This window comes from Ambystoma mexicanum, chromosome 11 (assembly GCF_040938575.1).
Source record: "Ambystoma mexicanum isolate Mex_15411 chromosome 11, UKY_AmexF1_1, whole genome shotgun sequence".
In the NCBI taxonomy this organism is placed as follows: domain Eukaryota; kingdom Metazoa; phylum Chordata; class Amphibia; order Caudata; family Ambystomatidae; genus Ambystoma; species Ambystoma mexicanum.
Window position 1 is genome coordinate 1,129,484,297 of NC_090934.1, and position 22,953 is coordinate 1,129,507,249.

The window sequence follows — 22,953 nt, forward strand, 5'->3', positions numbered from 1 at the left end:
ACACATGTCCAGGAGAACGTCCACATACATAGGCCTGATAGCACACTTTAAAACTCACATCAAATACATAAATAATTAAAAATCCTAAAAACACCCTCTACACGTGCAGCAGGCACACCCTAACTGCAGGCTGCCAAACAACTGCACCCTCACTCCACACACAAATGAAACCACCTCCAAGGCCCCGACCCAAATCACCCTCAGGTACCACCCCAATGCATGTGATACATTGCCATTCCAATTCCCACAGACCCATTAATAATGCTCGCCCTCCTTTACTCCACCACAGGGTCCGATCCAAACAACGAGCTCCAGGACACCCCTACCAGCACACCTGCAAAGAGGGCCAAGACCAACGGCCAAAGACCCTCCACCTCAGCTGCACGCATCAAGACACGGCAGCAGCACAAATCAAGTGGCAGCACAGAGGAGGGAACTCCAACAGGCACCCCAGCAGCCAGCATGCCCACAACAACACCACCACAGGTCCCCCCAATGGATGCCACAGTAGGCACTGCTTCTGGTGGCAGCAGCACCATAGGTGACACAGCATTAATGGCAGCATGCTCCGACACAGAAAACGGGGATGTCGAAGTTAGATCCATCCATGACCTGTCTCAATCCCCCTGTCTGTTCCATCCCGTACACCATGAGGATACCACGCAGGGGCACCCACAAGACGACGACTGGCCATCCCCCACAAGCCCTGTGGCAAGGCAACATGAGGTGACCAGCCACTCTGTGACACCACCGCAAATGGCCATGGCCCAGCAGAGGCAACAGTCCCTCGACCAGGTAATCGTGCAACAGCAGCAACTGGCCACGCTCCTCAAGGACCATGCGATGAATGTGGGGGCACTAAGGCAGACATAGAAACATCAACTGAGACACTTAGGGCAGAAATGGAGAGAAGTACAGAGACACTAAGGGCACAAATGGAGAGAAGCACCGAGAGCCTGAGAGTAGAAATGGAGAGAAGCACCGAGAGCCTGAGAGTACAAATGGAGAGAAGCACCGAGAGCCTGAGGGGGGAACTGCATGCGACGTCCAAAGACGTATGTGCCGAACTTGCCGCAGTGCGCCGTGTGCTCACTGAGCTCTCACAAACCCTTAGGGACATGCATGGACGTGAGCAGGCAGAGACATCATCCGTTGCAAGTTCCGTCCAGGGCAGCCCCCAACGTAGATCTGGGAGGAACCTGCGCTCCACAGGCAGGGGTGCCCCTGATACCCGCAGAGGGGGCTTGCAATAGCGACTGCCCACTGACAATGAGCATCTTTGGACACTGGTGTTCGGGGGGAGGTAGGAGGGTGGAGGGGGTGTGTTGGGCTCACTTGGGTGGCGGGTCGATAGGGTGTTTAACATGATATCACATATGCCATAAACAATGCACGATCATCCAATGAGATGTGTGGACATTGATCTTTGTGTACGAGGCCATTATAGGCGTACAGTCCATATTGTGCATGTTCCAGACACACACAGTGCCACGAGTCCCGTGTCCATGTATCAGCCACCAGGCGTGAGTGCTAGAAGCATGCATCTATGAGATGCTGACGAATGTCACGGCCCTCCTGTGCCTCGCAGACTCCTTGAGGTGCTGCCACATCCCCACCCTCATCATGACCATCATCAGGTGCTTGCAGTTCTGCGTCAGGGGGCATGGGCACATTTCTACGTACGCACATGTTGTGGAGCATGACACATGCCATGACCATCTTTGCAACCTTCACATGGCGGTACAGGAGTGCCCCGCCAGACCTTCTGAGGCAGCGGAAACTAGTCTTCAGTAGGCCGAATGCCTGTTCTATGACTACACGGGTACGTGAGTGGGCATGGTTGTAGTCCTCCTCATGCTGGTCCCGTGGGTTCCGGACTTGTGTGAGGAGCCATCTCTTCAGTGGATACCCGGCATCACCTGTATGTGGACAATAAAGGAATTTTGAGGAATGCCATTGCTACGTACGCACCCCCCCTCCCCCCCTTCCTGCCAGGTCATTGCCGCATCACATACCCCACATCATCATGCATGAAATGAGACTCACCGAGTAGCCAGGATCTGTTCCCTGCGTGTCGCTCCATGTAGCGTGGTATTGTAGAGTTCCTCAAGACCATAGAATCATGGGTTGATCCAGGGAATCGGGCACAACAATGTGTAATGATCCTGTTGGAGTCACACACCATTTGTACATTCAGAGAATGAAATTGTTTTCGGTTGCGGTACTGGGCCTCCATGGCATGTGGGACGACCAATTCCACATGGGTGCAGTCGATGGCACCAATGCAACCCGGTATGCCGGCAAGTGCATGGAATCCCACTTTTGTGTTGGTAATTTCCTGCTCCAGCGTGGTAGAGAGATGTAGTCGTCTGCGTGCTTCAGGAGGGCATCGAGCACTTGCAATAGTGTCCGTGAGAACAGTGGCTGTGATATGCCATGCAACTGTCCGACTGTGTGCTGGTAGGTGCCTGTGGCCAGGAAGTGGAGTACAGACACCACCTTCAGTAGGGGTGGGATGGCGGTTGGGCTATCTATCATGCTGACAAGGTCAGCCTGTGTCATGTCCACAATGGCGGTTATGGTGTCCCGGTCCAAACGGTAGAGGGTGTGGATCTGCTCATCAGTGAGGTTGAACGGATGTGCTCGGAGGCGTGGGATTGCGGGCTGCCTGCGTGGTGGTAGTGGCTGTGCTGGCGGCCCTTGCTGGCCCTGCCTTGCCCTCCTCCTCCTCCTGCGTCTCCGCCGTGCGGCCGGTTGTAGTTGGTGTTCGTCTTCTTCTTGAAGTTGGAGTACTTGCAGTGCTATCAGGTCCCCCAGGGCCAACATAGCTAGTCCTGCCGGTAGCATTTCGGAGTGGGTGTGGTTGTGGGAGGAGACTGGGTGTGCAATTTATGTGTTTTCAGGCTGTATGGCCTCCACCTGTGGTGATTCATTCCACCTGTGCAAGCTGCTCTCCCCTTTGGGCGAGCACGTCCCGCACACAACGCTGCAATTCGACGAATGGCATCTTGCTATTACAATCATGTATTTGTACCCGATGGCAGTGTAACATTGGTTGATATGTTCATTCGGCTATGGTCCCATTGCTTCACATACTATCTTTGCAGTCGCGAACAGACTTGTGAAGGGTCAGTGGAACGTAGTACTCGAGTAACGGTGGACCCTCATGCAACACTGTACCGAGGTTCACCGACGGTCGGGGCGTCCCATTTGTGAGTGAAGGCAGTTGCCATTTTCACTCACAGCCGCACTAGATGGATTAATTTGTGAATTCAAGCGGCCACAGATGCCTTTTCGACGTGATGTTGCAAATGAGGAATTCGAAGGGCGGCGCTTTCGGTTTTCAGCTAGCGGCGAGGAGATGCCCACAGGTCTGACTGCAAATATAACGTTCTATTGTTCAATGTCCTTGGGACAGGGGCCATGGCGAGGATGCAATGATTGATATGAATAGTTTGGGATGCGCAATAGCGACGTGGGCGATGAGGCCGGACGTTCCCAAATACATGTTACTTCACAACACTGGAATTACGGGCTGGGGCACAGTGGATTTTGCAGGTTGCATAACGCACAGACTCAATGGAAATTTCACATGTTATGTGAGTATGGAAACAGGCGTTTTCATTACGGGATGAGGGAATGATGTATGGATGCATGGAAAGATGATTTGATACAGAGTTTGCCATGTACAGGGCTTCTTGGAATCTATCCGCCTCCCCTGCGCTATGTGATGCAGGGCTGCCATAGTGGGACCATCGTCTATCTGGCCTTGTTGAGCCCTCCCTGTCTCGACGCGCCTTCAGACACTTGTGTCTATGCACGTTACCAATCCCATCTGATGGATTCTGTTTTAACAGACGCATGCACAGGTACACTCGTTTGTGATAGTGTTTTCACCTCGATATGGATAGTTATGATTCGCAAGTGGTTTTTGGGTGGTGATGATCCTTTGGAGTGGGCTAGCATGCATATGGCTGTGGATTTGGTGTGATCATTGAAGTGAGTAATTCAAATGTAGTTCTGATGGCCATACTATTCTTTTTCATTTCATTTGGTTGACAGGTATCTCCTCCCCTTTTGCCACTGCCATCTGTATGCCACTCCTGCAGATGGATTTTACTCCCGACACCTGCTGCTTCGTGTTAATCAGTGGAGCAGCATTACGATCTTATGGGACGATCGCCAATGGGCCACATGCCCTTACGCAGTACTAGTGGCTAGGAGCAACATTTCGGCCTTTCAGCTGGACTAGTGCCTCCCTATTGGGACGGCCCTGCGGTTCTAGGCGCTTCCATGTTGCCTTTTCGTACGAGAATGTAGCCCCTGTGTACCATGAAGGAACAGGGCGTCACACAAGAAGTAGCTGGTCATTTATTGCGGATGCAGCCCACAATGGTGAAATGTATTTTGGAGTTCATGGCCTAATGGCTGTATGTGCTTGGAGAATTTGTTGTGCATTAAATTTCTATTCTGATATGAACCGTGTAGCGTTCTTCTTTGCAAGTGATGTGGCATATTACTATTTGGGGAGCGATGTATTGTGAGGAGATCTGCATTGGGTTCCAGCTTCGGGTTATAGTTGCGTGGTACTGTGCTGGGCGCGTTTGCCTACGAAGCCCAGTGAGGTCAGGGATAAGGGCTGCCATTATGACTGTTTTGATGATGTCATGCTCAGGGGCGGGGGATTAGCTTTTGTGTAACAGATGCCGGTCAGCCAGTTGGATTGGTGGAATGATGTGATTATCGGAATATTGCTGGTCACAGGTGCCTGTGTTTGCGTGCGTTTCTTGGTGGGAGACTGAGGTCATGTCCATTTGTATAGCTTCTGTATTCTTGCCATCTGTGCCCTGCAGCTCCCATTGGGCCCTCTTGAGATTCATTTGTTCGTTGGCAGGCATGGATGACTAGTACATTTCACTGGTTGCATTGTGTGACTTCATTGCACCTACGGGGGGTTGTACAATGTGGCCAGGGAGCGGTGTACAGGCACTCAGTAGGGCCGTTTACGGTTGGTTCGCGATGCCGTACTTCTCACCATGGCGGAATGGTACTTTCCGCCGTGCTTGATGGCGTTAGGTGCATGTCCGCTAGGGTCAGAATTCGCGTACCGTTGCGCCATGGTGGTAATTACGGTTTGGCATGGCGCGCGCGCGCGTACTTGGTGCAGTTAGCGTTGGCGTTCACTACGGTGTCGCTAATGGCATCGTACTTTGCGGTGACGGGTCATGATCGCACCGAGCGCTATTCGATGGCGGTATTGCATTTCCGCCATCGTTTTTCGGTTTCCGCCAGGGTCGTAATGAGGCCCTTTGACATGTTATGGTGACAGAATTGTGTAAAGCCTGACTGGGGGCTTAAGGGAAAGCCTGGCTGGGGGCTAAGACCCGTACTTGGGTAAAGGAAGAACCAAAGGGGTCTTAAATGACTTTTTGTTGAACTATGCTGGAATGGCAAGGTGAACCCAATGGAGGGATGACAGGAGAAGGTCTGAGCCTGGATGAGGGGGACCTAAGTAAGGTGGAGAAAGCCAACTGAAGGGTTATTTAAAAAGACATTAAGACTTCTGAATACTAAACATTGATATTCTGATAGAAAAGAAAAGTGAACAGTGTTACTGGGGTAAATGTGAACCTGACTGAGGGATGTCCACAGTGAGTGGCTGGTCTGAGCCTGACTGAGCCAGGCTAACATTGAGAGAAGGATCGGAGCCCGGCTGAGAGGGATCAAGGGTGAAGAATAATCACCTGGCGTGAAGATTACCGGAAGGAACTTTTTGTTTTATTGTTTGTCATATCAGGCCCTCTGAAGCAATAGACTTTGCATGAAAGAGACTTGGGCACAGAAGGCCCTGATACTGAGGAAAGGAACTGTAATCTTGTGCCGGAGAAGCCCAGGAGTGTGCTGTGCTCAATAGTCCTGCCTTGTCCCATGCTTCTTTGTATTCTTATTATCCCACACTATTTGGTAGTATAGTGGGAAGGATTGGCAATATTTATTTTTAGTATATACCCTTTTTATTTGACTAGACTCCACCAGGACTGTATTATTATTTGATGGTCGTAGCTTGCTCCCATCTTAGATTTAGGTTTAGATTAGGTGTTTATCTCACCCATTCTTTTTTATTTTTATATTTTTTATTGATTTTTATTACAACAAAAACAATATACAAGCTTGCAGTGCATATCACAATTTCCGGAATTTGCTTTTATATTTCCATATCTGCTGCCTGCCCCTCTCCCCCCCACCCGAGCCTACTCCGCCTCTCAATTTGCACCTATTCCTTCTGAAGGGGTTCCTCTTCTGTGTCCTCATCTGAGTCCTGGTCACTTGACCAGTCCTGGGTGGGCCCATATAGTGTGACCACTAAGTGCTTCCAGGCCGTCAGGGATTCTGCTTCTTCCTCCCCCCTTCTGCCCACCGTTTCCTGCCATAATACTGTTTCAGCCTCGGTCCATTTCTGGAGGTCTTTCCACCAAACTTCTATCGTAGGTCTATTACACGCTTTCCATCCCATGTCGATTGTGCGCTTGGCAAGTATGTATGCCAAGTCTTTTAATTTATTCACATGTTTTAGTTGGTGTGGCCTAGGGAATCCTCCTACCAAACATGCCCAAGCCGATCCGACATTTATTTTGATCCCCTTCTCGTCTAGCCGGTGGGCTACTTCTTCCCAGAATTTCCCAATTTCTGGGCATGCCCAAAACATATGTGTCATCCCCCCATTTTCTTCCCCGCATTTGGGGCATGTTTGTCGTTTTGCATTCTTGCATCTAGCTATTCTTTGGGGAGTCATATATGCTCTGTGGGTTATATATAGCTGTATTTTCTGGAGCCTCACGTTTCTAGATACTTTCTTGTGGTACCCTTGGGCCCGCTCCCACATCCCGTCACTCATGGGCACTCTCACCTCTTCTTCCCAGTCATATCTTAATTGTGCCACTTCCTTCCCCGCCTTGGACATCAATAGCTCGTATAGTCTAGATATCTCATGCCCTCCTTCTGCTATATCATATATCGTTTCTATGGTAGCGTCAGGTTCCTCGTCTAATGTTACTTCTGACCATGTCTCTCTGATCCGCCATGCCATTCTGTTATATGTGATATATTGCCCAACATGCAGCCCTGTTTCCTCCACCAACGCCCCAAATACCTTTATCTTCCCTTCTTGCCATATGTCTCCCATTGTTACAATTCCCACCGGTTCCCAGTGTATTCTAATTCTCCTCATCAGTTGCCCATCTCCTACCGCCAGTGCAACCAGCGGTATTTGTGGTGAGCACGGGGTTGGGCTTTCCATAACCTGACAGGCTCTTCGCCTCACCTGCCATCCCAGTACCAGCATCTTTGAGCGCCCTTTTAACTCTGAGTTGGGTAGCCATATTATTTCCTTTAGGAAGAACGGGGCACATTCTTTTATCTCACCAATTTTACAGTTTAATAAACCCCCTTGAACTGTGATCACTTGTGTCTGTCATACTTTGATACCATGCCTTCCTTACATCCCCATTAAACCCCCCCCTCCTTGTGGAGCCTGAAATCCAACCCCTCTGCCTCTGGGTGGTAGGTAGGTCATAGAAAATAATTATACTCTTCCCTTCCTGCAAAATTCCTGTACCTGCTGTGCGCCTTGTGTGTTAAAGCCTTCCCCTTCACTTATCAATGCTGCCACTTCCTCTGAGAATTTCGACAGTTTTTCCGGAACTAATCTTGCTTCCTCAATTTTCCTGTCCTCAGTTTTCTTTCAGTCTTTCTCTTGCTTTAACCGACAATGGTGAACAATCATCAGTTTAATATCCACCCTTGACTTTGCTTCCATTCCCATAATCTTTTTCAGCTGTCTTTGCACTTCCTCAAGAAGTCCTTGGCATAAAATGTGATAGAAAATACTTATGTTTTTGTCCCATGGTTGTCTGGTTTCTAACCTCGACTCTTCCTGTATGTCCTGATTATAAACTGTTGGTTCTTCGTCCGCTCTCATTTTATGAGCAATAATGGTGCTCAAGTCTGATGAATCTGGGTTCTGAACCTTAAGTGCTCTCCATACGTTAGCTTGACAGTTATTAAAGGGTGCTCAATCATGGCCAGTATTCTGTGCCGCCATTCCAGGGTACCCCGCCCGCTTCCAAATGTCATCTGATTGCTCCCCTAGTTTGGCAGCAAGCCGGGTTTTTAATGTCACCTACTGCTAAAGTCATTCCAGCTATCATTTTCTCTTAATTCATAGATCAATTTACCCGCCTCTGATGTGAGCGATGGTAATTTACAGATGAAATTATTTTTGCCCATTTGTGGCCAGGGGATATATTGCGGCAGTCCTCCCTCTTTCTCTAATAGGGGAACTGTGTGAACCCAGCGCCCTGTAGGAGTGCAGCCGCACCCTTTGTCTTTGTCACTGTGTCTGCCATACAAATTCTCTTCCATCCTGGTAAATCCATTAGTCTGTTTATGTCTGGCGTTTTCTCTTCTAAACTATTTGATTGTATCTTTGGGCATCTGGGATATTCAACAGGTTCTGGCCTCCTCACCGGTCCTTCCAAATCTAACCATGCCATCTCCTTCCCTATCCCCATGCTTGTAGAAGGGGCTTTTGTGGCCTCCTCTTCTCTGCTTTCCTCTCTTTGCCATCACTATCATCACCTTCATCATCCACTCTGTCTTCAAAGTCTTGTCTCCCAAGGGGACTCATCCTATACGTTCCACTCATCACTTCCTCCAATACATTACTCCCTCCATCTCGTGGAGACCCACTTCTACTCCCCATCACACTGCTGGTGCCATCTCTTCTATTCCTATACAGGTTGCCAACCCTCCTTCGTATGGACCTCCAGTTTCTTCATCTGGAAGAGTATGTTTTTTAAAGAATCTCATGTGCTTCCTTGCAGCGTCTTTCTAAGCTCCTCTCTCTTTCTCTGTGTTCTTGTCTACGATTTCTCTCTTTGTCTGGGGGCGTATGTCCCTAATAATATGTCAGGTTTGGCATCAAGGTCCCCTTCACTCTCACCTGAAGAAGAGGTAACTTCTGATTTTCCAGAATCTTCCATAGTCTTGTCCTTCGAGCCTTGCTGAGGGGTCCTCTTCTTCTTGAAGAGACAGCGTCTGTTCCTGGAGGTCGCCACAATTTTCTAGGAATGGGATCTGGCGGAAAGAAGGGCTGGACCTCCGGACACAGCCCGGAATTGGGGGAAAAAAGTGGGTACTTCCAGCTGTGTTGTGAAAGAAAGGATGGAATATGAAAATCCAGTCGAGTTCTGCAGAGTAGTTATACCGACAAGGGTCTGTGGGGAAATCCAGGGCAGGTTAAGAATTTTAGTGAGACAAGAGAGGCCAGGGAGAGAAGGCTCAGCAGGAGTGCAAGCAAAGCAAGAGGAATCCAAAAGGAGAAAACAGAGTGGGCGGAAAGAGAAATAATGGCGAGAAACCAGCAACCAAGGGAGCCCAGCGGAGGGAGAAGAAGACCAGAGTAGAGCAGGCTAGAAGGCTAAAGGTGGCAAGTGGAGCACATAAGAAAATACTTACTAGCGTTGGAACCAAAAGTGGGTGAAAAGTTGCAAAGCGAGGAAGGGGAGTAGTCTGCTGGCAATAAGCACCCGATAACATAGAAGGAAGGAAGCATCAATTTCTTTTCTTCGGCTTTCCCTGCTTCTTTCTATCTCTTGTTGTCTTTCTCTGTCTCTCTCTTCCTCCTTTTGCTTTTCTTTTTCTTTTCCCCTTTCTGCATCTCTTTCTTCTTCATGTCTCTTCTTTCTTTCTATATCCACCTCTTGCTTCTTTTCTTTCTCGTTCTTCCTCATTCCTTCTTTCCTTCTCTCTCTGCTCCTTTCTGCACTCTCTCTATCCTCCTGTTCCTTTTTCTCTTCTTCTTTCTCTTGCCCATCTCTAACTTTCCTTTCCCTTTCTCTTTCTTTCAAATCGTCCATGCCCTTTCCATCTAATTTAAGCATTACTTGCCCTCATACCCATTCATTCAGCATGATCGTCGTCCCATCCTTATTGGCTTGCCTACCTCTCTCTCTCTCTGGACCTCCTCCTGGACTCTTGTTAATTTTGCCTGTAGATTGTGATGCTTGTGTGGACACTGGTCTTTGTTTAGTTATTTTTTCACCACTTCTAGTGTCTTCAGTACTATATGTGGGTGGCACATATGTGGGATTAGTGTACCCGCCACTACTTTTAATGCTCATAATGGATATAATCTCTGTGTTTTTCTGATGGCAGATCACTGCTAATTGAGCATCCATTCTTTCCCAAGTGACTCCTCTACCTCTTCCCCATACATTTTCCACAGTTTCAGAATGCCTAGTCGATTCTGTGGGCCTCATTACACGGTAGGCGGTAAGGGAATAGTGGTACCGGTAATGTTTTACCGGTACCGCTAAATTCCCTAGCTAATCACGACCCTGAGTGCCCACTATTAGCGGCACCGCTAAGAACGGTGCCACTAATAGCAGCCAGTCTGTGGGCGCGCGACCCCTCAGGTCGGAAATAGTGGCAAGGCGCTATTAGCACGCTATTACAAGGCATGCAGGCATGCAAATAGCGGCATGGTATTAGCCGAAAAAGCCCATACCGGCATGGAGGAAATACCGGCATCGCGAACCACATGTTAAGAGACCTGAGTAGTGATCCCACCTGCCACAGGTGGCCACAACAGCACAGGTGGAGGCAATGGAGACTGGGGCAGCACAAAAGGAGCACACCACACCCCTTCCTACACCCCTTCCCACACCGAGATGGTTGCAATACTTGCATCATTACATGGGCTGGAGGACATGATTGCATTGCAGCACCAACAACAACAGGCAGCACAGAGGAGTCGCAGGAGGAGAAGGATGGCGAGACAGGCCCAGCAAGCCCCACCAGTGCACCCAGTCATACCACAGAGGCAGCCAGCAATCCCCAGGATTCAAGCCAGTCCATTCAATGCAACCCCTGAGCAGAGACACACCCTGTACCGGGATACCATCACCAACATTGTGGACATGATTCACAACGACATAGTGAGCCACATAGACATCCGTACTGCCATCCCCCCTCCACTGAAGGTGGTAACTGTGCTCCACTACCTGGCCACAGGCACCTACCAGCACACGGTAGGGCAGATGCATGGCATTTCACAACCAGTATTCACACGCACATGGACCCAGGTGCCCGATGCCCCCCTGAAGTACACAAGTGAACACATATCCCTGCCACGGACAGCCCAGGAGATCTCCAGTGACAAACTTGCCATCTATTCACTGGCATGCATCCCACGTAGCATCGGGGCAATCGACTGTACCCATGTGGAAATGGTGCCCCCACATCACAATGAGGCTGTCTAACGAAACAGAAAGCATTACCACTCCATCAATGTCTAAATGGTATGTGACTCAAATAAGAGAATAACACATTGCCGTGACCGATACCCCTGATCAACCCATGAATCAATGGTCCTGCGGAACTCAATGATACCACGCAAGATGGAGCGCCATGCTGGACAAAGTTTGTGCCTACTTGTTGAGTAGCAGGGCAGGCACATGGCAGTGTGATGTGGGTTGTGTTTGGGGGGGTAGAGATGCATACTCCAACTGGTTGTGGACTGTCGTCAACAATAAAGGGACATACAGATGTACGCCACTGTCCACCAACGCAGCACACAATGTAGAGGACACGAAACCACATGCAAGCAGCAAACTGCACAACAAAGACATCAATCCCTAACCCAATACATGACACATCTATCCACATGCACATTGCACATCATACCATATCCTACATGACACAAAGCTGCTACCTTCAGCCAATATGCATAATCTAAATGTGCGTTGAACACATCACAACAGATATGCGCCCTTGAGTGCATGCAAATGGATCACCTGTAGCCATTGTACAGAACTACACCCGTACACCACTACTGATGTGCCGCTTCACAGCATGGGGATATTGGAATCCTAATGGCAGTACACTAGCATTGTCGTACAAAGGTTGTCTGCGCCCATGAACACCTAGGACCCATCCACACCCAGGAGATGGGAAATACTGCCGGAGGCATGCAAGGTTCACGTCCACTTGCAGGGACTAGCTTACCTTCTCACATTGCAGTTACACTGATTGTCTCCATGCATGCTGGGATTTCTGGATGGCAATCAGAATGCTAACATGTCCTGGTTGCAATTGAGGTGACGAGTTACAAGGCCCCGTTGTCCCAGCCATGCAGGTGATGCTGCCTATCCCCTGAAGATTTGGCTCCATACCCCTATACAGAACCCACAGATTGGCACGAAGAGGAATAGAACCTTGCACATAACCGTACCCACGTCGTGATTGGGCAGGCATTTGGCCTTCTGAAGACACATCTCTGGTGCCTAATCTGGCCGGGTGAGGCCCTCCTGTACGTCCAGGACAAAGTGACGAAGATAACCATGGCATGTGTCATGCAGCACAATGTGTATCAGACGGAATGTGCCTATGCCCCCTGACATTCACATGCAACCACCTGATGAAGATGATGTTGATGGGGATGAGGATGGGGAAATGGGCCGCCAGGACATGCAAGAGGCGATGTCCAGGGGGGACACGATGTGCGTCAGCATCTGATATATCGAATATTTTGAGAGACAAGGGCCAACAATTTTGGATGGAGATGGGCATTGTTGCCCTGCTGTATGTGGTGAGGCGCAAATGGACTCTGTCCCCAATAAAGTACACATACACAATGATGAAGACCAAGCCTGTGTTTCAACTTTTCAACAGTGTATTATGAATAATTCGTGAACAAAAAGTGTATGGCCCCAACTGTGCAAACACCCTTTCCCCCCTCCCCCCTAAACACTCCCAAAAACACCCTTTCCTCTCTCCCCCCACAACACACCCATGTGTGGCTTGTAGTGCATAGGTGTCCTGATGCACATGTGCCAGCTAGTTCTTGCTGGCCCTACTTCTCCTGCCCTCCACCGCCATTGGGAGGTTGGGATGGCGTGCGCCTCATGGTGCGCAGGGAGCGGCGGCGGGGGCTCGTCTGACGGGAACTCGCAGAGGAGGAGGTGCCCGGTTGATCCTGTGTTGGGGGGGATATTGTCCCTCCATGGCGTCTGCAATGCGTGTGAAGATCTGCCTCAGGTGGGCCATTTCCTCACACATCCGGTTTGTGCAGGCCTCCATGCCCTCTCTTGTCTGGCTTGCACACGACCTAAACTCCTCCCTCAGATGGGCTGCTCTTCCACATGCTTGTTACGCTCACCTGGCTCCCACAGAGGCATCGATCTGAACTGGACAGCTGCGGTCTCCACCATTGTGACGCGTAGGGCCGAGATGACGGACTGGACTGGCCCACCTAACTTCGTTTGCTTGGCCCGTAGGAATATTCTTCTGCAAATGGAGAAAGGGAATTAACCACCCGTGGAGTTGAGCGTAAATCCCTCCACCCCCGCTGTTCTCCCCAAAGATCACCTTTGATGTCCCCTCTTATAATCTCACCTGATGGTTTGAAAAGATGAGCTCTCCATCCTGCATTTAGCGCAGGTGCGCGTTGATAACCAGTTGCTTCACTGGCTCGAAGGAATTGGTGAGTTCCAGAACAATATTGACTCCGAGATTCCGGCAAGACGCCGTAAGAATGTAGTTCGTAAGAGTTCAAATGCCTGACTTTCACTCTTGTCCGATTCCTTGCAGGTTGCAGCTTGACCCTAGTGAAGAGTTCCTCATGGCAACCAGTAATATTCTGGTAAGGATTTGTATTTTCCAACACAGTTCGATAAAATAATGCCAATATGTAACCTGTTGCTTTCTCCCTTATTCAGGCGCTGAGAGAAAGTATGAAGTCTCGGGGAATAATACCTCCGGCGGTAAAATCAGGTAAGTCTATTGTGGTGAGGAGGGTTCCCCTTGTTAGTCCCTTTGTTTCACCTTGCTGTCCTTTTGTTTCCCCTTAGGGGCCGGGGTTCGGCGAAGAGGCAGTGGAAGCTGCGCCGAACCGTGAAGAGGAATAGTACCCCCGGTGGTAAAATCAGGTAAGTATATGGGGGGGTAACTAATATTCCTCTGTGTATTCCCTTGGCTCACCTTGCTGTTCTTGTCTTCTCCTTAGGTGCCGGAGTGCGGCGGGAACATGCAGGAGGATGCGTGGAATGTGAAGATGCTGCGAAGGCCGGTGAGATCAGCGCAGCGCTGCAGCAGGCGAGGCGACGCGCAAAAAATAACTTCTTTCTTCCAGCTCGAAGGCGCGATGAATCGGGAATTCAGGTAAGGATCAAAGGTATTGCTCTTGTTCTAACCTTTTCTCCTTCTTTCTCCCTTTTTCTAGGAGCTCCAAACTCGAGGCGGGTGTGGCAGAAGACTGGATGCAGACTTGCAGGCATGGTGAGCGTTACGCTGCTGGATGCAGAATAACGCGAAGCGTGTGCTGCTCTTCGGGCGTGGTTTAAATAGCCTCCAAAGTAGTCCCAAGTAAGTATTCATCCCCAGCCCCACCCGAGTAAAAAAATGGTCCCTAGGTAAAGTAGTCCCTTCCAAGATCCTTTTGGCTTGGAGCTCTTGCAGCATGGTCTGCATCAGGTAAGTTTGCAGCATGGTCTGCATCAGGTAAGTTTTAATCTATGAGCCTGGCGCCTATGGCGCCAGGACTGACTCTCCATATGAGCCTGGCGCCATAGACGCCAGGACTGCACGCAAATAGCCCCTAGAAGGGGTTGTTGGGCTTGCTTGGGATAACTTGATGCCTGCTTCCGGGGTTGCTGGACTTGGTCTGGGTCCCCGGGGGTAGGCATCATGACAGCACTCCCCCCCCAAGGCCCCTCCTAAAATCGTTCTTTCCTGTGGTTTCGGTTTGTCTGGGAAATTTCGGTGGAATTTTTTCACCAATCGGGGTGCATGAACATGGTCACTAGGTTCCCATGACCTTTCCTGTGGTCCGTAACCTTTCCAGTCGATTAAATAAAAAAGTTTTGACTTTATCAGCTTGGAGTCCAGGATGTTCTTAACTTCAAATTCGGGTTCTCCATCTACAAGGATAGGTTCTGGTGGCTTGGTTAGTCTTGTCCCTGGTTGCACTGGCTTCAAAGGTGACACATGAAAGACGGGGTGAATTCGCATATTAGCAGGTAAGTCCAACTTGACAGCCACCGGGTTGATAATGGCCTTAATAGAGTAAGGTCCCAAATATCTGGGGTTAAAGGTCTGTGTTCCTTTTAGAGGTATATGTTTTGTGGCTAACCATACTTGGTCCTCTATCTAGTATTGTGGAGTATCACTTCTATGCCGATCAGCATCTTTCTTGTATTTTTCTTTCGCCTGTTTTAAATGTGTAGTTGCTTCCTTAAAGGTTTGTGTAATCGTAGCGTGCAGATGTTCCACTGCGGGCATTTCTAAGTGTTGGGGTGAGTCAAGGTCTGAGGTTCGACGATGGTGCCCATATAAGGTATAAAAGGGGCTTTGTTCAGTTTCAGAGTGTACTGAATTATTGTATGCATATTCGGCAATCCAAAGAATGTCTTTGCAGTTACTATCAGTCTGATGTAACATACAACGCAGGTATTGTTCGAGAGTTTGGTTGGTCCTCTCCGTTTGACCATCGGTCTGGGGATGGTGACTGGTCGATAACCTCACATCGATTTGCGCCAATTGACAGCATTTTTTCCAAAAATGTGAAATGAATTGACTGCCCCGGTCAGAGACCAATATGGACGTAAATCCGTGTATGCGAACAATGTTTTCGAGGAACTCCTTGGCCAGGATTGAAGCTGAAGGTAATCCTTTAAAGGAATAAAGTGGGCCATCTTGGAAAAAAGATCCACAATAACTAGAATGGTGTTAAATCCGTTGCATGGGGGTAGATCAGTAATAAAGTCTAATGATAAGGTGTGCCATGGTGTAGGCGGAATGTCTAAAGGTTGTAAGAGTCCAGCTGGTTTTTTCTTTTGACTTTTGTTTTGGGCGCAAATGCCACAAGACATCACAAATGATTTAATATAATTTCGCCAGGTGGGCCACCAGAATTGTCTTTTCATTTTAGCTTCAGTTTTTGCAATACCTGGGTGCCCCTCCATTAGGGTATCATGATAACGGGAAATGACTAGCTCTTGTAGTTCCTTGTGTGGCAGAAATAGCCGCCCTTGGTAATAAGGCAGATCATTGGTGACAGAGTAGTCTGGGCCTTTCTTTACCCAGTCCTGCAGGGCTGTAGGATCAAAGAGTTGCTGGATCTTTACCTGAATGTCCCCTAGTGTCTGTAGAGTAGTCCTGCCAAGAATCCTTTGTTCGGAAATTATAGGTACTGGTTCTGGGTTCACTTCTGCCTCTCCCATCCCTATTCGGGATAAGGCGTCTGCTTTACCATTCTTACAACCTGGTCGATAGGTTATTACAAAATCGAACTCGGCAAAGAACAATGCCCATCGGAGTTGACGTGACGATTGGGCCTTGGCTGTCTTTAAATACTGTAAGTTCCGGTGATCACAGTAATGGTAGGCCTGGCACCGAGAAGATAGTGCCGCCAAACCTTGAAGGCAGATTTAATGGCTAATAACTCCTTGTCGGTAACCGCATAGTTTAACTCGGGTGCCGAGAACTTTCTGGACCAAAATGCTACTGGGTGAAGCTGGCCAGTGTCAGGGTCCTTTTGAGACAGGACAGCTCCCATGGCTAGACTGGATGCATCAGTTTCCACTATATATGGAAGTTCCGGGTACAGGTGCTTTAATACAGGTGCAGACGTGAATTTCGCTTTCAGCTCTTGGAAGGCATTTTCAGCTTCTTCAGTCCACATAAAGCGTTTATTTTTTCGGAAGAGTGCTGTGATGGGATGTACAACATGTGAAAATTCCGGGATGAATCTGCGGTAGAAATTGGCAAAACCGAGCATGCTTTGTACTCCTTTAACTGAACTTGGTGATGGCCACTTAAGGATTGCGTCCACCTTTCGTGAGTCCATTCGGACTCCCTTTGGGGTCAGGATAAACCCAAGGAATTCAACTTCTGTGGCATGAAAAACACATTTTTCCAGCTTTGCATATAGTTTGTGCTGGCGCAATTTCTCAAGGACTGCTCGGACGTGCTTCACATGGTCTGATTCTGAAGAGGAGTATACTAGAATATCATCGATATATACGACAACACAAACGTCATTGAGTTCACGAAGGACATCGTTCCTGGAGTATTGGAAGGCTGCTGGTGCATTGCACAACCCGAAAGGCATCACCTGGTATCCGAATAACCCATACTTAGTGCGGAAAGCAGTCTTCCATTTGTCGCCCTCTTTTACACGTACCAGATGGTATGCCCCCCGGAGATCTAATTTAGTGTATATACAAGCGTCCTTCACTTGGTCTAGTAGTTCAGGGATCAGAGGCAATGGGTATCGGTTCTTAACAGTTATCTGGTTCAATGTGCGGTAGTCTATGAACGTTCTGAGGTCACCTTTCTTTTTGGGCACGAAGAACAAAGCTGAAGATGCAGGGGACTCGGATGGGCGAATAAAGCCATTGGCAAGGTACTGGTCTAAGTATTGTCGTAGGTGAAGGTTCTCAGGTTCTGTAAGGGCATAGATCCTGCTATAAGGGGGTTGTGCACCGGGTATGAGATCGAATTGACAATTGTACGCTCTGTGAGGAGGTAAGGTGTTTGCCTTTTCTTTTTGGAAGACATCCTGGAATTCTTGGTATTCTGGAGGTAGTTGCATGACTGCTGTGGTTACTGTGGCCAGGCCTGCGTTCTGATTTTTCTTTGGGTAACAGGTTTGTGCACAATCCGGGAAGGTTATTCTCTTCTCTCGCCAATCAATACAAGGATTATGTGTTTCCAACCAAGGTATCCCCAGTATTATTTGGAACTGTGGGGCTTTGATTAGATCAAACACAATAGTCTCTCGATACCCATCCTGACCCAATAGTGTCATCTCTGCGGTGGAATGAGTTACAGGCCCAGAGGCAATTTCAGTTCCATCGACTGTGGTGATGACATCTGAGGTGGTTTTTCGGCAGAGAGGTAGATTCATCCTGGAAGCCAATTCATAGTCCACATAGTTTGGCCCCGCTATCAATGTATGCCCTTACTGCGTGCATACGCGATGGCTGCCCTGGATCTACGAGGACCATTGGTATGATGAAATGCGAGGTCTGAGTATCCTTCTTCAAGCTCGGCAAGCAGACCGCTACGCTTGTCGGGCGCGGCCGTTTCCCGAGTCTGACTCCATATGGCTTTTATCAGCAGCTCCTACCACCTTCTTGGGTGGTTTTACAGGGCAATCCCGTAGAAAATGCCCAGAAGTTCCACAATATAGACACAATTGCATTTGCCGTTCCTTTTTCTTTCCTTCTGGGTTAAGGGTCCTTTAACCCCTCCGATTTGCATGGGTTCTGAAGCATCTGCTCCTTTGGGGTTAGCGTGGGTTTTGACCAACACCCGATTCTCAAACTTGGCTCGATCAGCCTTTCTGTTCTGAAGTCTGTGATCTAACTGGACCACTAAGTCTATATATTCAGCATAGTCTTGAGGTGGGTTCACGACTTGAGCCAAGACATCCTTGAGTTCTCCTCAAAGCCCTCGATGAAATAACATGATTCGTTTTACCTCAGGCCATCCAGTTTCCACTATCAACCTATTAAAGGTTGCGATGTAGGATAGAAGGTCCTGGTTACCCTGTCGTAGGGACAAAAGTTCGTTATCCAGGGCCTGTCCTTGGGAGTGCCAGGCAAATAGTCTTTCCATGCTCGTTTGAAAGCCCTGAAAATCCCGAAGAATTGGGTCATCCTGAGTAACTAGTGGAATTGACCAATCAGCTGCAATGCCGCTGAGATATGACAATACAAAGGCTACCTTGGCTTGATCGTTTGGAAAGGTTCCAGGTCTGCATAAAAAGTGCAAGCGGCATTGGTTCATAAACACAGCGAACCTTTTGGGATCTCCGGCAAAGCGCTCGGGTGGAGCTAATGGAATATTTCCTGGTAGGTTTATTTGCACAGGGTTACTCGATAACACAGGAGCTGGATTTCCCCCGCAACCAGGTAGGGGTGCTTGTCCTGCCTGGCTTTGCAATAGTTGCCTAGCAAGGTCATCAGTTTGCTCCTTTGACAAAATCAGTTCTCTCCTAAGAGCATTGGTTTCTTGACGGGCGGAATGCACTTCAGCCCTCAGTTCCCCTAGTAATTGGGCTAATTGGTCAGTCTCTGAGGTATCCATAACGCCCGCGTGGGAATTTGTGGGTAGGCTTTGCGTTCTGTTACGCTCACCTGGCTCCCACAGAGGCGTTGATCTGAACTGGACAGCTGCGGTCTCCACCATTGTGATTCGTAGGGCCGAGATGACGGACTGGACTGGCCCACCTAGCTTCGTTTGCTTGGCTCGTAGGAATATTCTTCTGCAAATGGATAAGGGAATTAACCACCCGTGGAGTTGAGCGTAAATCCCCTCACCCCTGCTGTTCTCCCCACAGATCACCTTTGATGGCCCCTCTTATAGTCTCACCTGATGGTTTGAAAAGATGAGCTCTCCATCCTGCGTTGAGCGCAGGGGCGCATTGATAACCAGTTGCTTCACTGGCTCGAAGGAATTGGTGAGTTCCAGAACAATATTGACTCCGAGATTACCGGCAAGACGCCGTAAGTATGTAGTTCGTAAGAGTTCAAATGCTTGACTTTCACTCTTGTCCTATTCCTTGCAGGTTGCAGCTTGATCCTAGTGAAGAGTTCCTCGTGGCAACCGGTAATATTCTGATAAGGATTTGTATTTTCCAACACAGTTCGATAAAATAATGTCAATATGTAACCTGTTGCTTTCTCCCTTATGAAGTCTCGGGGAATAATACCTCTGGCGGTAAAATCAGGTAAGTCTATTGTGGTGAGGAGGGTTCCCCTTGTTAGTCCCTTTGTTTCACCTTGCTGTCCTTTTGTTTCCCCTTACGGGCCGGGGTTCGGCGAAGAGGCAGTGGAAGTTGCGCCGACCCATGAAGAGGAATAGTACCTCCGGTGGTAAAATCAGGTAAGTCTATGGGGGGGTAACTAATATTCCTCTGTGTATTCCCTTGGCTTACCTTGCTGTTCTTGTCTTCTCCTTAGGTGCCGGAGTGCGGCAGGAACATGCAGGAGGATGCAGTGGAATGTGAAGATGCTGCGAAGGCCGGTGAGTTCAGCGCGGCGCTGCAGCAGGCGAGGCGACGCGCATAAAATAACTTCTTTCTTCCAGCTCGAAGGCGCGATGAATCGGGAATTCAGGTAAGGATCAAAGGTATTGCTCTTGTTCTAACCTTTTCTCCTTCTTTCTCCCTTTTTCTAGGAGCTCCAAACTCGAGGCGGGCGTGGCAGAAGACTGGATGCAGACTTGCAGGCACGGTGAGCGTTACGCTGCTGGATGCAGAATAACGCGAAGCGTGTGCTGCTCTTCGGGCTTGGTTTAAATAGCCTAGTAGTACCAGGTAAGTATTCCTCCCCAGCCCCACCCGAGTAAAAAAATATTCCCTAGGGTAAGTAGTCCCTTCCAAGCCTCTTTTGGCTTGGAGCTCTTGCAGCATGGTCTGCATCAGGTAAGTTTGCAGCATGGTCTGCATCAGGTAAGTTTGCAGCATGGTCTGCATCAGGTAAGTTTTAATCTGTGAGCCTGGCGCCTATGGCGCCAGGACTGACTCTCCATATGAGCCTGGCGCCATAGACGCCAGGACTGCACCCAAATAGCCCCTAGCAGGGGTTGTTGGGCTTTCTTGGGATAACTTGATGCCTGCTTCCGGGGTTGCTGGACTTGGTCTGGTTCCCCGGGGGTAGGCATCATGACAATGCTGGCCAACCAGCGCAGTGATTTCAACCTGCCTCTGGCTGATGGTTGCCAGGTCATGTTGACTGCGTCCAGCTCTTGGGGTGGCTGCTGCGCCCTGGTCCATGCCTCTGGCATCAGGTGAGGACACCTGAGGGCTCCAGCACCCTTCCACGGTGTCGTTGCCCGATTGTCCATGGCTACTCGATTGTGATGGTGGCCGTGGGCTTGGCTCAATAGATTGCGGGGGGCTTGGGGTCTGCCTTTGTATTTCAATGTCAATTGCCTCCTCCATATCCGACAGCGGCGCGGTGGCTGCTGCCTCACCTGTGGAACTGGTGGCAGCAGAGTGCGGGCCCTCCGTGCTTGTTTCTAATGACCGGGGGAACACTGCTGTGGGTGCAGCAATAGGGGCAGCCGTGGCTTCAGGCCGTGTTGCACTTGCGCTCTTGCTGCCTTGACCCCTCTGCTGCTGCTCACTCCTCCCGGTGCCCCTTGAGGTGGTGGCGGTGTCCCCTGTCTCATGTGTCCTGGCCTTTTTCTTTGCTGGGGGAGCAGGTGTCACAGTGGCCGGTTCATCACTGTCTGTCTGTGATCCTGTAGGGGACAAAAATAGGGAATATCATCGGTTATGGTTCTATGTGCCTTATGCAGAATGTTTACGTCATGCTGCTTTATGCATTGGGACCTCTTAAGTTGGGAATCCAGTAATGGGGATGTCGGGTGGGTCATGCATGAATGGGTCTGTGTTGCACGTGTATGTGGTGATGCGTGCATGTATGTTTGTGGCTGGTTCCATGGGCTGATTGTGGACTCAGATTTGGGGGGCCCCTCACCCTTCACAGTGCATTGTTTCATGTGTACACTCACCTCCATCTGATGAAGTGGGCGCACCATGCGCCATGTCTCCAACTCCCTCAATCGATTCCACGCCAATTGTGCTGGCGTAGGTCTCCTCCCACTCCCAGAGTTTTATTGGGGAATCAGCGCCACCTCCTGTGGCCATAGCTAGGTTGCAATTCGCAGCCAGAATGCTCCAGACCCAGAGCCGTAGGTCATCCCACCGCTTTCTGCAGTCCTTGACAGTGCGGGTGGTGGTGCCCAACGCACTGACTTTGTGGGCAACCTCTGCCCAGATGGCCTTTTTCTTGACAAGGGTCTCACGCCGCATGTCATTGGTGAATACTACATTGGCATTTGCCGCTAGGGTCTGTGTTAGCATGATCAGCTCCTCGCTGGTGAATTTTTCTTTGCGCTGCCGATCTGTGCCTTTCTTGACGGCCTTTGGCATCCTCTGGGTATCCGGGATGATTTGGTGTTGGAATCGTGTGGAAGCAGGTCCTGGACGCAGAGGATAGCAATGGATTGTGTTTTTAAAGATGGCCGCCGTGCTCTTTCCCATTCCTGTGCGATGACGCTATTTTTGTTTCCGCAATTTTACGGTCACCGCTAATAGCGGTGACCGTTATTTGCATGTAGCGGGAGGGCGGAAGTGCCATCAGCACTTTCGTCGATGGCGGTAAGGGAATTTTTGGGGTCTTTAGCGGCATGGCGGTAGGGTCATTACCGGCATGGTGCTGCGCTCGTGTCCACGTACTCGTAATGCCACGCTATTAGCGGCAGCAGGCCAAGGCGGACACGTTAATAGTGCCATGCCGGTAATGGCCGGAATTTACCGCCTACCGTGTAATGAGGCCCTGTAACTGTTTTCCTTTGTATGTGGCATGTAAATATGTGCACACGTGTTGTAGTCCTGCCTCCGAATGAATCCTTCCTGCGTCCAGGGCAATAACATTTTGCCCGCAGTGTCCCGCACCCACTGAGTGTGGTACTTAAGGATTTTGTCCTTATACCGGGGTAAAGCTTTGCATATGTGGATCATGGGAGTGTCTTCCATGATAATACGTCACAGTTTAATTTACCAATACATATCACATTTTATCTCAATACTCACTCACCCTCTTTTGCCTCCCTTTCAGACCTTTCCCCAATAAAACCTTTCTTGAACGTAATGCTTTGAAGCCTCTCTTGGGGACCATGCCTCCTGTACAACCCAATGTTTCAGAGTGGAACCACAAACACCACTCACGCTCCGAACAGCCCCACCTCACTGTTCCCTCCAACCTTCTGAGTGACAACACCCGTCACTCACACTCTGAGCAGCCCCACCTCGCTGCTCCCACACTGGATCACACTCCCGGTCCACACCACAACTTCACGTCCTCCACAATATATACC